Raw genomic sequence first — 17,884 nt, 5'->3', positions numbered from 1 at the left:
TATTTTTTTTTTAAATTTCTAAACTACATGCAACTGATATCCTAATACAGATAGCAATATCTAATTAGTTGTTACAAAAAGCATCGAGGGGATGTTGCCCAATTTAGGACAGTCCCTGAGGGACACCTCCAATTGTCAAGCACCTGGGTGAGGAGTGGTGAACTTGCTCCCCTTCTTTATTCACATGCCCCTTTGGTTCATTGAAATACATTTAATTACAAAAGATCCCCTTCCCTGTGGATACTTTACATGTAAATTAAGTGAATATATGCTTTAAAGGATCAAATTTAACCCAGCTTTCTTGAGTGAACGGATGAGTTAATTAGCTACTAAACTTGAAAAGAAAAAATAGCACGTACACATATATTAGAAATTAACCTTACATTGATTAGTTTCAGAGGCGCTCACATTTGGTTCCCATAAATTAATTCAAATGGAGTAAAACCAGTGGACTTTTTCAGTAAATCTTTCGGTGAACAGATGATGATTTAGTTCTTTTATCCAAGTCATGAGAATACCTGTGGCATAAAGACCTGATCATTGCTTTTAAGGTCTGGTGGTATTATTCCAATACCCTGCAGACTGTGGGTGATGCACTGAAGTCTTCAGATGGGTCATACCCAGATTATCCGTGACTTCCTGAAAATTTGAGCCTTGATCTGACTGGATCCCAGTGGAGAGACCATTCCAGGTGAAGAATTGGGTCAATTCTGTCACCACTATCTTGGTAAACTTAGTTCTCAAGGGAACAGTATCTGAGAAATAGGTGGCCATGTCTATGATGTGGAGAAGATACTGGCAGCTCCTTTTGTATTAGACAGAGATCCCACAAAGTCCACTAACACCTTGCTTATTGATTCCCCAAAAGTTGGCATGGGAATCATATGTGCACATTTTATTGTAACTTTCAATTTTCCCACAACCTCACAAGTGTGCCATGTTTTGCAAAACTGTATGAGATTCCTGTGGAGCTGTGAACAGTAAAATTGCTGGCTGATGTGGGCTTGGGATTTATATACACTGATATGCCCAGTCATTGGAATTTTGTGAGCTAACTGCAAAATGTCCTTATCAGACCTCAGTGGCACCACTATCTGTTAGATCACTGCCCATTCTTTGTTTGCATGTCTGTGAGGGGCATCTCCATTTCTCATCATCACCTCATTTTAAATCTAGGAACATTCAGGATCAGAAAAGCAGTCTGAGATTTAGTTTTTAACAGTGGATAAGCTTGTTAGGTTGCATGACTCACCCTGGGGAAATGTGGCCACATTGACATTGAATACAAAGTCCTGGTAACTGTCAGGGATTCATTTAACCTCATCTGCACGTTCAGGATTAACCTTAGAGGGATTCACAGCTGCACCTGGTCCTGGTCTCCTATTCTCTGTTTGGAGTGCACACGCTTTGATTAAGCCCACTGGTTTTTCCCATAACCTCCATCTGCTGGCCTGGACATGCCCTACCATTTGGCAGCTTAACCATCTAGGCTTTACTTTTCTTCTCAGCACCACCATTCCTGTACTGAGGAGGACCGTAGCACTTCCATCTCTTCTATGGCTACTCAGTTTCCTACACTCTTACAACTTCTATCGTTTCCAGTTGGTTGGGGTGACTATAGTAAGGTTTCTTCTCGTCTAAGTGTTTGTGGATCATAATTACCAGTGTGGCTGCCTGTCTCGACCCAAATCATTCTCTGTTCTTGTAGATGTATTCTTATTTTCAACTACTCAAAAAGAGAATTATTTCATGGAACTTTTAGCTTCTGTCTTAAGCTCCTGTAACCACTGATCAAAAGCAAACTGTTCTAGCCTTTCAAATTTCAGGTACATCTCGTCAGACTGTTTCCTGAGAGTCTAGAATTTTATGGTATGCCTCTGACATTAACTATTATGCATTTAAGATAGCCTTCTCTCCTGCTTTATAAATGTTGGCACTTCCCTCAGGCAGAAGGGAGTGAACCTTGTACGCTTTCCCTGAGAGATTATCCTTCAGTACTAAGGACCAATTTTTGGAATATTCACGTTAACTGCTGTCCTCCCACTCAAAAGATATAAAGAAGGCTTCCACCTCTGCCTCATCAAATATTGGAATTATATGAGCAAACCAAGCTGTTGCCACACTTGAGTCTGAGTCAACAATGTTTTCAAGGGATCCAGTAGGTTTCCTACTCCTCAGCTGGATCTGTCTTCATTCAAACTCCCTTTTTGACTGTTTTCTCAAAATTCTGTCTTCTCTTATTGCTTCTTCCTCTCTTTCCCATTTCTACTCTCTTTGTCTCTCCTTCTTTTTCTCCCTCTCTTCTCTGCCTTTCCTTCACATTTATTTTTCACATTCTAATTTCTGCTGCTCCAAATTTAATTCTTCTATTTCTAAGCCATCTATTTCATCATCTTCAATTTCTACCTGTAAACCATTGAACACCAATTTTAAAATTCCAAGTTTTCTGGTTTTCAGACAAAATCATTGTCCCAAGGACCTCACTGAAAGCTACAACTGTTCAAGGGACAGAACTTGTAACTCCTCAAAAATAATTTCCGATAATTGTTTTGGGAATACAGATTCATTGAAATTCTTTTGGCCACTTTCTTTTAGACATTTATTACCTTCCAGTGAGAATGTTCTTTTATCTGGTTTTTGCTTAACTGGCTTGCGGGCTTCTAGTTCTCTGAGAGAAGAGTCCTTTAACCACAATACAGTGGTGATTAGTGGGTGGTTATTTGAGCGTTATTTGAGTCTTCACAACACACTAACGCTGAAATACAGGCTAGAACACACGAGTACCTGAGCTTACTAATACACTTTCTTCCACTAGTCCACACAGCGCAGGGTTGTGTAATTTTAAAAAGGGAAGACAAAAACATGACTGTTTCCCAGACTGCCTTTTCTTCATCATAGTCACCGTCTGAGAAACTTCTAATAGATTATGGTTTAGATTGTAGTGCATTTCTTCCTTAAATTCCATGCCTTTAAAGATTCCTTGATACATTATTGGTTGGGTACAATCCAGGTCTCTCTCTTTCCAGACAGTGACTGACTTTACATCCTGGTTAACTTTTGACAGTTTTTTTTGTCGTTCAAGAAACCCATATTGCAATTAAACATTAAATATATGTCTGTAACTGTTGTGGTTCTGTTCGCCGAGCTGGAAGTTTTTGTTGCAAACGTTTCGTCCCCTGGCTAGATGACATCATCAGTGCTTGGGAGCCTCCTGCGAAGCGCTTCTTTGATGTTTCCTCCGGTGTTTATAGTGTTTATAGTGACCACTATAAACACCGGAGGAAACATCAAAGAAGCGCTTCGCAGGAGGCTCCCAAGCACTGATGATGTCGCCTAGCCAGGGGACGAAATGTTTGCAACAAAAACTTCCAGCTCGGCGAACAGAACCACAACAACGAGCACCCGAGCTACAAATCTTCGCACAAACTTTGATGTCTGTAACTGATCAATGATCATGATATAGTGAATTTCGTTCTTTTAATTGCTGAAGCAACAGCTTACTGTACAAGCTTAAGCCATACAAAAGTGGACATAACTGTAGCATATTTTAAAGAAATTTGCATTTCTAATTACTCTGTTGTGATAAAGAAAGATTTGTACTGACAGGAAACAGTTCAGAATGCACACTTCAAAAGGTAGATACACCATAAAAACCCATGATTATCCCAGTGAACATCAAAGGAAAGGCTATATCCTTTAGCCAGGAAATATTGAGGGTGGAATCAAGGTTGAAAAGACTGTTTTTAATCCTTCTTTCTCCAGAGAAGCACTGCTGGATTAGTATGACTGTTTCATGGATGTTACTGCCACCATTCTCCTGGTGATTCTGGAAAGCCAAGATGACAGGTTACTCGATCAGGGACCAAGGTACTGTCCCACTCTATCATTATTATGTTGCAGCCCATAGGGGACTATGGAATTTGGGTTAATGACGTAGAAATTGGGTGGTAGACCTTAGCACCAACACTTTTTCCATTCCTACACTAGGCAAACTTAGATTAGAAAGAAAAGACTAGCCTTTTTTTTTCCTGGCAACCACCAATCTATAATAATGCAACAATATCCCCTGGCAGCAGTTTACAAAGATTGGAGGAACTATCAGTTCGGAAAGTGGGTAAATGCTTCTTGTTTAGTATTCTAGGACACCAACCCAACTGAATAGAAAAAGATAGAAAAAATAATGACTTAAATTTTCATCTCCACCAACTGGGCACAAATCACTCATATGTTCTAGAGCAAACATGAAGTCAATTTGTAATTAACCCAGCATACAAGATGACTCATTTTTTTTCTGGCCAGATAAATCATGTTTTTGCATATGCTTGCATATAGGTTGACCTCTCTTTTAAACCATGATGTATACAGTGGTATACAGTGTGGAGGCTGGCCATTTGGCCCATCAAGTCCACACCGACCCTCTGAAGAGCATCCCATCCAGACACATCCCTCTACCCTGTATTTCCCATGGCTAGCCCACATAGCCTGCCTATCCCTGGACATTTTGGGCAGTTTAGCATTGTAAATCCACCTAACCTGAACACCTTTGGACTGTGGGGAAAACCAGAGCATCTAGACGAAACCCATGCAGACCCGGGAAGAATGTGAAAATTCCACACAGACTCTCCCAAGGCTCCCAAGGATCAAATTAGTGCTTATCACTCAGCCATTGTGCTATCACCTAACTGTGTTGACAAATAAACTCATGAGAGAAGATATTGGATCTATGTGTTAACTCCTGTCTTGACTCTTAAAAGCTTTTTCTTCAATGAGAGTTTGGAGATGAAGGCCATAATATTATTCATCTCCTCAATTAAAACTGTAATCAGTAAAATCTGGCAAGAAATTTGAAATAATGAGGTAATTCAAGATCTGCAAATTTGCTCTAATAATACAAGTTGGGGTATTTTTATTAAGGATGAAAATATAAGTAAGAGCACCGATATCACAAATGATCATATCACCTGTGAACAGCTTTATGTCCAAATTAAAGCAATTAACATCTTCCAATAAGAAACCTTAGCTTACAGAGGACTTTAGAGCAACAATGAAGAAAGACAAATTGAATTTAATGCAGTAGATCAAGGCAAACTTGATTAACTGAAAATCAAGGTAAGAAAGCAAATTCAGAATGGATAAGATGTGTACAGAGACAAACAACCTAACTGTTTATGGATAAATAATCCAGAGCTGTATGAAAATGCATAAAACACCTGGTTTCACATTGAGAAAAAGAAATAACCTCTTTGTGTCCACAGATATTCCTTATGATGGTGTAAATCAATTGGAGGCATTTTTAGTCAGTTTAAATTGATGAACTTAATGACCATCTCATCCTACATCAGGTTTTACTTTGTCAGCGAGAAGGTTTTCATATTACTCTCACTAAATGTGAAATAGAGAAGTAATTTAAGTGACTGAATCCATGAAATGCAGCCCTCATCAGAGTAGCAGCAAAATTCTTAAGGCATATCTGCATCTGTTGGTAGTTTATTTCTGTCTGATCTTGCAGGAATTGTTTGACACACATACTTCTCCTTGCTGTTGGAAGACATCCATTATTGTACTGGTTGCTAAGAAGTCATGGCCTGATGAGCAAAATGATTATTCATTAGTCATTATGCTTTTTGAGCAAATTGTATCAAAACTTCTTTTTGGTCCTCTTATTCTCCAAGTTGATCAGTTATAATTTGTCTTTCAAAAACACTAGTCAATGAATGATGCTAGTCTGAGCCAGCAGCACACAGATAGTGCAAGTATTATAGTCTATCATTATAATAGTCTATCAGTATTATAATAATAATCTATCATTATTAATATCTTGCCAATTTTTCATGTGTAACATTTATTCTAGCTTATTGAAAATTTGAAAAATATTAATCTTAGTCCAACACATGTTTTGGATCAGAAATTTCCTTCATAACAGGACCCAGTTAGTGTTCTGAGGTTTATTCTGAGCCCATGTTAAATTCTGAATCTCTTCAGGGCTGCGTTTGCTTTTTATCATTTAGACTGGTGATTGTCAACCAGAGAAAGACAACATAATGGGCAAATGTTCCCATTTTCAGTTAGCATTTTATTGAATGAGATTTACCATGCCTGGTCTGCCATGGCTTGGACCACCTTTTCCTGTGCAATGTCCAATCAATAGCTCACTAAATGTGCAACTGGGCTCTTGGGTTGCCTTTCTCCAGCAATTACATGGATAGAGAGCTAGAAGCATTCACCAAAACTGGGACATTCCAGCTTTCAGACTTCTGGCTCCATTTTTAAAGCCTAATTGCACATCATTTCAAATATGGCAAGCTTCATACAGTGGTACTCCATCGCTTTTACAAAGGAATGGCAATCAACATCCCGGGCTGAAGGATCATTCCATAGGCAAGACAGAGAAGGGTGTAAAAAGGGTGGTGGAGTAGCGCTATTAATTAAGGAGTCAATTACAGCAATAAAGAAATATGATATCTTGGAAGGTTCTTCAAATGAGCTTTGGGAGTAGAACTGAAGAATGTTAAGGCAGCAGTCACATTACTGAGAATGTATTATAGGTCCCCAAAGAGTCAGCAGATAAAAGAGGAACAAATATATGGACAGTTCACTGAATTGTGTAAGAGAAATAATTGGTAACTATACAAAAGATTTCAACTTTCCCAACATAAATTGGGTTAGAAGGGATTAGAAGGGGTAGGTTTTTTTGAAATGTATCCAAGAACGTTTTCTGAATCAATACGTAGAAGGCCCAACAAGGGATGACGTGGTGCTGTATCTGATTCTGGGGAAAGAGGCGGGACAAGTGTTCAATGTGGCAGTGAGGGAATATTTCAGTGATAGCGACCTCAACACAATATGGTTCAAATTTGTTATAGCTGAAAAATATGTTGCTGGAAAAGCGCAGCAGGTCAGGCAGCATCCAAGGAGCAGGAGAATCGACGTTTCAGGCATAAGCCCTTCTTCAGGAATGAGGAAGGTGCCAAGCAGGCTAAGATTCTTCCTCCAGGTGTCGTGTTGCCATGGTCTGGCAATAGAGGAGGCCAAGGATCTGCATGTCCTTGGCGGAGTGGGAGGGGGTGTTAAAGTGTTCGGCCACGGGACGGTTGGGTTGGTTGGTGCAGGTCTCCCAGAGGTGTTCTCTGAAACGTTCCACAAGTAGGCGGCCTTGTCCTCTAACACTCCACCACCACCCTCTGTCTTCTACCTTTGAACCAGTTCTGTATTCAATTGGCTTGATCTCCCTGTATTCAATGAGGTCTAACCTTGCTAACCAGTCTCCCATGTCGAACACCTTACTGAAGTCCATATAAATCACGCCCAGCACTCTGCCCTCATCGGTCCTCTGTTACTTCTTCAGAAAACCCAATGCTGACTATCTCTAATCAGTCCTTGCCTTTACAAATACATGTAAAACCTGTCCCTCAGGATCCCCTCAAACACCTTACCCACCACTGATGTCAGGCTCACCGGCCTATAGTTTCCTGGCTTTTCCTGACCACCTTTCTTTCATAGTGGCACCACGCTAGCCAACTCCAGGCTTCTATCACCTCACCTGTGACTATCGATTATACAAATATCTCAACAAGGGCCCGGCAATCACTTCTCTAACTTTACACAGAGTTATAAGTTACATCCGATCAAGTCCTGGGGATTTATCAACTTTTATACTTTTCAAGACATCCAGCACCTCCTCCTCTGTAATAAGGACATTTTTCAAGACATCACCATCTATTTCCCCATATTCTATAAGTTTCATATCCTTCTCCACAGTAAACACTGATGCAAAAATGTTCATTTAGTATCTCCCCCATTTCCTATGGCTCCACACATAGGCAGCCTTGCTGATCTTTGAGGGGCCCTATTCTCTCCGAAGTTACCCCTTTGTCCTTAATGTATTTATAAAATCCCTTTGGATTCTCCTTAACCCTATTTGTCAAAGCTGTCTCATGTCCTGTTTTTGCTCTCCTGATTTCTCTCTTAACGATACTTCTACTGCCTTTATACTCTTCTAAGGTTTCTCCCAATCTCTCCACTTTTTATGATCCTACTATCACTTGACTTCCCAAGTATATTACTTTTCAGATTAAATTCCATTTGCTTCTGCTCTTCCCAACTCTCCAGTCTGCTGATATCCTCCTGCAAATTACAACCATCCTGTTTACTATTTGCTACCCTACCAGTTTTTATGTCATTCACAAACTTCTTGATCATACACCTTACAATTAAGTCCAAAGCATTAATGTACACTACAAGAGACAAGGGGCCCAGCACCAAGCCATGTGGAACCCCTCTGGAAATACAGACTTCCAGGTCATGGGAAGATCCTCCTTTCCTCCTGTCTCTAAGCCAATTTTGGATTCAACTCGTCATTTTGCCTTTGATCTCATAAGGGCTGAAAATGTGTTGCTGGAAAAGTGCAGCAGGTCAGGCAGCATCCAAGGAGCAAGAGAATCGATGTTTTGGGCATGAGCCCTTCTTCATGCCCGAAACGTTGATTCTGCTGCTCCTTGGATGCTGCCTGCCTGCGCTTTTCCAGCAATACATTTTCAGCTCTGATCTCCAGCATCTGCAGTCCTCACTTTCTCTTAGATCCCATAGGTCATACTTTCTTGATCACTCTGACATAAGGGGCCTTAACAAAATTCTTACTAAAGCCCATGTAGACTACTTCAAATGCATTACCCTCAAAAACACTCCTGGTTATCTCCCTATAAGGATCAATTAAATTTGTTAAACATGACATTCCCTCAACAAATCATGTTGACTGTCCCCGTTTATTTCATGTCTGTCCAAGTGCAAATATGTTCTGTCCCTCAGAATCCTTTCTGACAATTTTTCTACTGTTAAGGTATGAATGATTAACCTACAATTTCCTTGTTCATCTCTTGCTCCCTATTCTATTAATGAGACAATGTTAGTAGTCTTCCAGTTCTCTGCCACTTCACCAGCGCAATTTGAAAATTACTGTCAGGACCTGTGATATCTCCATCTTTGCTTTTCTCAACAACTTAGGAAATATCGCATCTCTTTCTCTCTCTCTCTCTCTTTCTTTCTCACTACATTAATTTCTTTTAATAGTTCACTGTCCTCCATCCAGATGGCTATGCCTGAATTATCCTTTTCCATTGTGAAGGCTCATACAAAGTATTCTTTGAGGACTGAACCACTGCCTTCTGAGTCAACACAGATTGCCTCTTGGGCTCCTATTAGGCCCTAGTCTAACCCTAATTATTTTCTTGCTGCTTGGATATTTAAATGTTTAAAAATCCTTTATTGTACCTGCTGATTCTTTCTCAAGCACTCTTTTTATTTTCTAACTTCCTTTCTAAATTCCCATCTGTACATTTCTCCAGGAACTCTGCTGTATTGAGTTCTCAGTATCTCCCATAAGCTTCTTTCCTTTTTTTATAAATCCTAATTTTTATGCCATTTGACATTCAGGTTTCTGCAGTCTTAGTCCCACCCTTTGTTAATACAGGAACTGATTTTCCCTCTACACTCATTGTTTTCTTCTTGAATGCCTCCCACTGCTCTGACACAGATTTAACTGCAAGTAGCTGCTCCCAGTCCACTAGGGCCAAATCAAATATTTTACCTTAGTGAAAGTAGCCTTCCTCCAGTTTAGAACTTCCTTTCCTGACCCATCCTTTTTTTCTACAACTACAGGCAGTCCCCAGGTTGTGACTGGACTTTATTCCTGAGTGTGTTTGCAAGTTGATTTGTCCATAAATCAGAATATAATGAAGGGTAATTTAAAGTAGCTGTTTATGAGTACCGGAAGTATTCATATGTCAGTTCTTTAAAATGGCACCATTGTATGGGATTGTGGAATTGCATATGTAAACCAGGGACCTCTGTATCACCCCAAATCTAACTAGATTATGGTCACTATTTCCAAAATACTTCCCTACTGATGGACCTTGCACCTGCCTGGGCTCATTTCTGAATATTAGCTCCAGAAATGCTAATTCCCTTGTTGGATTTTCTAAGCACTAACTAAAAATGTTCTTCTGAAAGCAATGTAAGAATTTTGTTCTCTCTCTACCTTGAACACTCAAACTATCTCAATTACTATTTGTAATTAAAATTCCCTACTATTACTGCCTTACTTTTCCTATACTTCTCTTATATTTGATTATATATTAAATTCTGACTTTTTGGGAGCCTATAGTATACAACCAACGACATGTTTTCCCCTTGTGTGATTTTTATTTCTACCCATTACTTCATTTGCTGATCCTTCCAAGATATCATTCCTTCCTCAATGCTATAATGGATTCTTTCCTCAATGCTATAATGGATTCCTTGATCACTGTTGCAAACCCCACTCCCCCACCCCCATTTCTATCTCTCTCTTGATTTCATCTGAATATTCCATAATTAAGGATGTTGAGCTGCCAATCCTGCCCATCGTTCATTCTTTAGAGAAATGCAGTTATCTTAGAGGATTGTGATGCTACATGACTTTATAGAAACAGTATGGAGTGAAGTCATGGAGGAATTTGAAAACAAAGATGAGCATATTAAAGTCAAGATGTTGTTTGAACATTGCCAATGTAGGCAAATGAGCATAGGGTTAAGAGGTCAGTGGTATTTGCTGCAAGTTAAGTAACTGCCAGCAGAACTTTATATCATCTGAAGTTTATGGAGGGTATAGTATGGAAAATCAGACCAATCAATATTGGAATAGTTGATTCTTGAGATAATGGAGACATTGATGTGGATGTCAGCAGTAGATGAGCTGGGATAGAGACAATTTTGGGGGATGTCACAAAGGTGGAACTGGCGATCTTAATGATGGTATAATTATGAAGTCAGAAAGCTATTCTCAGTATCAAATATAGCTTTGAAGTTGTAAAAAAGACTGGAATAATCTTAGGCTGTTGCCAGGGAAAGGGATTGATTTGGTAGCTAGGAAACAAAGTTCATGATAGTAAATTATTAAATCTATGATGGTATCTCAACCTTAACACTTCCTGAAGTAACATAGACCATGGATGCGTTTTGAAGTGACGACGGCAACTCTGAAAGTTACTCCCAACATTGAGATAAAAAAAGATAGTTATTTCGGGTTTCAAATAAAGGAAGAAAAAGCAACTTTTTTAGTGACATTTTCTTCACTGTGTTTCCCCCTTTCTAAGCCATTCTACTTGAAGTAATGTTTTTGTAAAATTGGATACCAAGTTTGAACTTTTCAATTTTAATAACAAACATGATATCAAATGGAATAAAAGAATAACCCTAGAGAAGACATTTTTTCAAAAAAAATTGAAGTCCTCTTGTGAAGTAGCAGAGTGGTTTCTGGTCTGGGAGTGTTATAAATAGGCTGGAGACTATCATTTTTGTAGAAACTCCAACAACCTTAGGGATAATAAATCTTGTTTTTGCTGCATTTGTGGCAGTGTATTTTTAGATTTGCCCATCCATCACCCAGCATAAAACTCTTCTTAAAACTGCCTCAAAACATCATAAATGTTCGGTTCCTGGATGTTCGTAATCCACAGTGGCAGGATTATTGAGAATGTTTGGATCTGGTATTACAAAGATAATTTATCTTCAATAGAAAGTCAGATTATATTCTGTGGACAGCTGTAGGCTATCTCAAACTTAAATATATTGGAATGTTGGAAGAGCATTTCAAGGTTGCTAAGGAAGAAAAGTTTGGTAATCAAAACTGGTAATCACAATGTTTGACTATCTCTTGTCCATGCCTTCTAATAAAGCAGAACACAAATTTCAGGCAGTCTATTCATTTTCTGTAATTGGATTGTGTAACTCATTATTAAATGCACTGCTGAGTGGATCACATTTCAGCATCAAACGCAAATTCATGTAAAATTCGTATCACTTAAAGCTAGCGTGCACTAATTAAAGGGAAGATGCACACTGGATGCAATGGGCGCAGGACCAGATCGCAGAAAATATTCTGAACCGGAATAAAGTATGAACATAGTATCACAGGAGAAAGTGAATGTTATGTGGTTCTCTGCTGTAGCTCTGGAGTCCCTGGTACAGGAGATGGACAGGTTGAGAAATGCCCCCTAGCCATATAAGGGTAGGACAGATAAAAAAGGTGGCTGTATGAGTAGATAGCCACTGCAGGTGGTGGCTGCTATTTCACTGCAAGGATGGTAGGAAAATGTTTAATGACCATATATGATTGGTCATGGGAGGAAAATAGATGTTCAAATGCCATTACACCACCAAATGCACCACTAGCAACACACAATATTCAATTCATCACGCCTCGATCACTCTCTTCAATATTGTCATGACTCATGCTTAATATTTGGAGCCTCACTTCACCCTCACCAGCACATTTCAATTTATGATGTTACAGCCTAGGCCATTCAGCTCAGGCATTAAATAGCAATGCATTTAGTCCCAATGTGTCACTTTCTCTCTCTAACTCTGCAAATTTAGTTCCCCATGAGCCCAAACAATTTCTTTCTAAAATCATTTCTTATCTTTGCATCCCCCTCTCTCATGAGCAGCAAGTTTGTGTTTTAAGCTGTCTCGTTTATTTTTTTAAAAATAGACCAGTGGACATATATACAATTTTGTACTGATTCTATCCAATAATAAGCCTATGTGACATGGTTGTCATGGGGGCTGGAGGGCTAAAGTAAAGCTCTATTGAAACTTAAATATGAGATTCCAAGCCTGAACTCAAAGGCAGAAGCAGTTGTCTTTGCTTTGTGATGACTTATAGACTGTTAGTCAGTCAGACTCAGAAACAATAGAGAGAGATAGAGACAGAGATGCTTCTGAATGAAGATACCGTGAAACTTTGCTGTCAGAGCAAAATGCTAATGAGAATGCTCTTTTGAAAATAGGGACTTTGTAGAAATTCTAGATCAAGATGTCACAAGGCAGTGCCTTGCTGTTCAAAGTCCATTCAGGTATGCTCAGAGGATTGAGTGATAGTCTTTCAAAAGGATTCAGTACAACATGGGAAACAGAGCTTGTTAGAAAGGATTTGAGAATTTAAAAACAAGACCACATGTCTTTTGGGAATGTGGATTAATGTATAAATATGGTTTGGGGTTATTGGTTGTGTTACAGAGCAAATTAATACCAGTCCTGTATTTTGAATATTAATAGCTCAATATGCAATGCTATATTAGACAAACAGAGCTTACTATTATCATGGATGTGGATACAAATGCTGAAAGAGTCATGCAACCTTTCATAGCAGTCCATAATTTGCTCAATAGATACTGCTGAAGCTGCACCTCTGGAGCATATAATATCTCCATGGTGTGGGACCTAATGTCATCTCTCAACTCTCACTGCTTTAACTCATCCAATATCCCTGCTATTGTCATTAGGGACAGAGAAATAGGAGTAAGCCATTCAGTCCATCAGGCCTGCCCACCATTACACACTTTAATGATTTTTACCCACCCCATCTCCATAACGAAATTCACCATAAGTGATCAGAAATCTATCAATCTCTACCTTAAACATTCTCAAAGACTATACAGTTTGCTGTGTAAGCCCTCTGAATAAAAAAAACCCTTTCATCTTGGACCGAAATGACGTCCACCTTATTTTTAAATTGTACACCTCACTTCTAGACTCCCCAGTCAGGGAAATCTTCTTACTACGCTATCTCTTTTGGTATTTAGTAAGTTTTGATTGGATCATCTCTCATTCTTCAGAATACAGGCCAAGTTTCCCTTAATCTCCTTCCATAGGCCAGTTTCACATCTCGGTGCAAGTCTGTCTACGGTAATAATACCTTTCCAAATATAAAGTGACCAAAACTGTTCACAGTACTCCAGGCTCCTATGCAACTGAAGCAAGACTTCATTACTCCCGTATTCAAATCATCTTGCAATAAAGGCTCACATTGCATTAGTCTTCCTAATATCTTGCTGCAGCTGCTAGGTGTCAATAAGGACATCTAGGTCCTATGATAGTGTAAACTTCAGAACTTTAATAACTGTTCATAGATTGAAAGAAGCAGCAATATCTCTGTCTGGAATAAACAATTAAAGGTTAAGGACAAACTTATACAGGAATTGAAAACAATTAGCCATGCCTGGGAAAAGAGGAAATTGAAGCTACATAAACAAAATTGTTTTGATATTTGCTTGATAATTGGCTGCATTATGCCAAAAGGACAAATGATTGCCCTGCAGAAGAATTTAAGGAGTTAATCTCAGAAAAGTTATGTCTTCAATGCCAAACGCAACAAGAAACAAAGACACCACTTCTGATAAAAAGGCAAGCTGCAGACTTGATAATTCCAGAGGAATAATCAATATTTTGGATGTTAGAATCTAAAAGATCATCATAATCACCTGAAGAATGAGAAACTGTATAAGATTTCAACACTAGAACTTCAAAGAACAACACTGTGAAGCTTAAGTTGCTTACTTGAGCTTGCTAAAAGCAATACTGTTTAATTCATGGTTTCAGCACTTGATTGTCTGTGAGATTTCTTAATGAGTTGCTGAATTAGAGGTAGCTTGTGGTGATTTACCCACAGCAGTCCCTTTGTACATCTACACTGTCCAACCTCTTACCATTTAAGAAATAATCTGCCCATTTATTTCTCCAAACAAACCCCACATTTTTCCACATTAGATGCCAACTGCTATGTTCTAGCCCATTCACTAAGTCTGTCCAATTCCTTCTGAAGCTGCTTTACATCTTCCTCAAATATACAGTTTCCCATGTAGCTTTAGATAATCTGCAGATTTGGAAACATTAGATTGATATATTGAACAGCTGGGGTCCCAGTACGGATTCTTGAGTCATGCCAGTGGTCATAGATTGCCAAGATGAGAATGGCCTATTTATTCCTGTTCTATGTTTGCGCTCTGTTAGCCAATCATTCATCCATGCCAGTAAAGTTCCTCCTATCCCATGTACTTTAAATGTTCTAGCCTGCCTCCTGTGGTGGACTTTATCAAATATCTTCTGAAAATCTAAGCTTTATGTCCGTTGGATCTCCTTTACCAATTTTGAAAGTAACATTTCCCCCAAGTTTGTTGAATACAATTTCTCATTTGCAAATTCATTCTAACTATGCTGAATCAAATCATTAACAAAGAGGTATCTATTTAGCCCATTCTTTATAATAGCTTGTAGCATTTTTTCTGTAATTAATGTTGGTCTGTAATTCTGTTTTATTCTTACTCCCTTAAATAGTGGAATGACATTTTCTATCTTCCAATTGCAGGAATCATTTCAGAATCTGTAGAATTTTAGAAGATAATTAATAATATGTTGACTATCTCTATGATGAAAGGGCTAGAACATAGCAGTTGGCTTGTAATGTGGAAAAATGTGAGGTTTGGTTGGAGAAGTAAATAGGCAGATTATTTCTTAAATGGTAAGAGGTTGGAAAGTGTAGATGTACAAAGGGACTGCTGTGGGTAAATCACAATAGCCATCTCCTTTAATAGTCTGGGATGTAGCCGATTAGGTTCTGAAGCTTTGTCAGCTTTGAGCTCCATTAATTTCTTCAGTGCAATTTTCTTACTAATGCTAATTTCCTTCAATTTCTTATTTGCTCCATCCACTGGGATCTCCAGTTCTGGGAGGTTTCTGGTATCTCCCTCAGTGCAAACAGATACATAGTAATCATTTAGCTTATCTGTTATTTCTCTATATTAGAAATTCTCCTAACTCTGCATGCAATGGATCCACATTCATCTGAGCAAAATGCTTCCTTTTTATGTACCTATAGAAGCTTTCACAGTCCATTTTTATGTTTTTATCTAGCTTGCATTCATTCTTCCTTCCTTATCAGTTTCTTGATCCTTCTTTGTTATAAACTATGAACCTTCCAATCCTCAGACTTATAGCTATTTCTGCCGACTTTAAAGGCTTTTTCTTTTAATCATATACAGTTTTGAACTGCCTTAGTTAGCTGAAATTGACTGACATTTTTGAGTTTTTGCACTTTGAAGGGATACATAAATAAAAGTCATATAATAGCTATTGTCTCTGTGCAGTCATAGTTTTTAACATACTTTTCAAATCCACCTCAGTCAATTTGTGCCTCATGCCTTCATAATTTCCCTTTTTGAAATTTAAAACTTAATAAATTTGTTTCAGAATAAATTACCTCACTTTCAAACATAATTTAAATTTCAATCACATTGTGGTCACTCATCCCAAAAATGTTCTTTAAAACAAAATTGTTAATTAGCTGTTTTTTGATACATAATACTGGTTGGTTCATTTACAAATAGCATGAGATAGCCATCCATAACATAGTCCAGAATCAAATCGGTATCAGTGCCGAATTGGTATCCAGTCTGAATGCAGATTTAAGTCATACATGACAACTAAGTTGTCATTAATACAAACATCTCTCACCTCCTGACTAACATCTACCATGCACAACCATTACTATTTGATAGCTTATAAATATCTCCGACCAGTTTCCGCTACCATTTACATTTTCCTAGCTCTATCCAAATAAATTCCAAGCATTGTTCTTCTGATCGGACATCGCCTTACTATTTACTAAACCCATTCCTTATAAACCACCATTCTTTTCTGTCCTTCTTATCTCAAATATCTTTAAATATTCACTTCCCAGTACTGATCATTCTGCAGCCATGTTTCTGTAATAGCAATTAGATCATAGTCATGCATTTCTATGTGTATCTTTAGACCTTATGTGAATATTGCATGTATTCAGATATTGCCCTTAACTTTGTATTTTTGACATAATTTTGTTTTGAATCAAATTCTATGCTCCCTCTCTTCATTCTAATTTGAGATTTCCTTCTGGTTCCCACCTCCCTGACAAGTTAAATTTAAACTCATCCCAATACCGCTAGCGAATCTCCCTACTGAGTACTTGATCTTTGATTTGGATTTTGATTGATTCATTGTCACATGTACCAAAGTAAGATGAAAAGCGTCGTTTACAAGCAGGTCATAGTACAGATATACAGAATGAGGTTGTAAAAAGACTTAGATGGAGGCATACTGGCTACATTGCACAGAGCGTGGGTGAGGCAAGATCAACATTAGCAAGATCAGCATGATTTGAGGCTAGAGAGTCATAGAGTCATAGAGATGTACAGCACAGAAACAGACCCTTCAGTCCGACTTGTCCATGTCGAGCAGATATCCCAACTTAATCTATTCCCATTTGCTCGCTCTTGGCCCGTATCCGTCCAAACACTTCCTATTCATACATCCACCCAGATGCGTTTTAAACATTGCAATTGTACCACCACTTCTTCTGGCAGTTTATTCCTTACATGCACCACCCTCTGTATGAAAAGGTTGCCCCTTAAGGCCCTTTTATATCTTTCCCCTCTCACCTTAAACCTATGCCCTCTAGTTCTGGACTTCCCTATCCCAGGGAAAAAGCTTTGTCTATTTACCCGATCCATGCCCTGCATGATTGAATAAACCTCTCAGCCTCCAATGCGCCAGGGAAAACAGCCCCAGCATGTTCAGCCTCTCCCTATAGCTCAAATCCTCCAGCCCTGCCAACATCCTTGAAAATCTTTTCTGAACCCTTTCAAGTTTCGCAACATCCTTCCTCTAAGAAGGAGACCAGAATTGTGCAATATTCCAAAGGTGGCCTAACCAACGTCCTGTACAGCCACAACATGACCTCCCACTATACACTGACCAACAGAGGAAAGCATACCAATGCCTTCTTCACTGTCCTACCTACCTGCAACTCTACTCTCAAGGAGCTATGAACCTGCACTCCAAGGTCTCTTTGTTCAGCAACACTCTGCAGGATCTTACCATTAAGTGTATAGGTCCTGCTCTGATTTGCTTTGCCAAAATGCAGCACCTCACATTATCTAAATTAAACTCCATCTGCCACTCCTTAGGTCATTGGCCCATGTGATCAAGATCCAGTTATAATCTGAGGTAGCCTTCTTCGCTGTCCACTGCACCT

Source organism: Chiloscyllium plagiosum, chromosome 3 (assembly GCF_004010195.1).
Source record: "Chiloscyllium plagiosum isolate BGI_BamShark_2017 chromosome 3, ASM401019v2, whole genome shotgun sequence".
In the NCBI taxonomy this organism is placed as follows: Eukaryota; Metazoa; Chordata; class Chondrichthyes; order Orectolobiformes; family Hemiscylliidae; genus Chiloscyllium; species Chiloscyllium plagiosum.
This window is presented reverse-complemented; position numbering follows the sequence as displayed.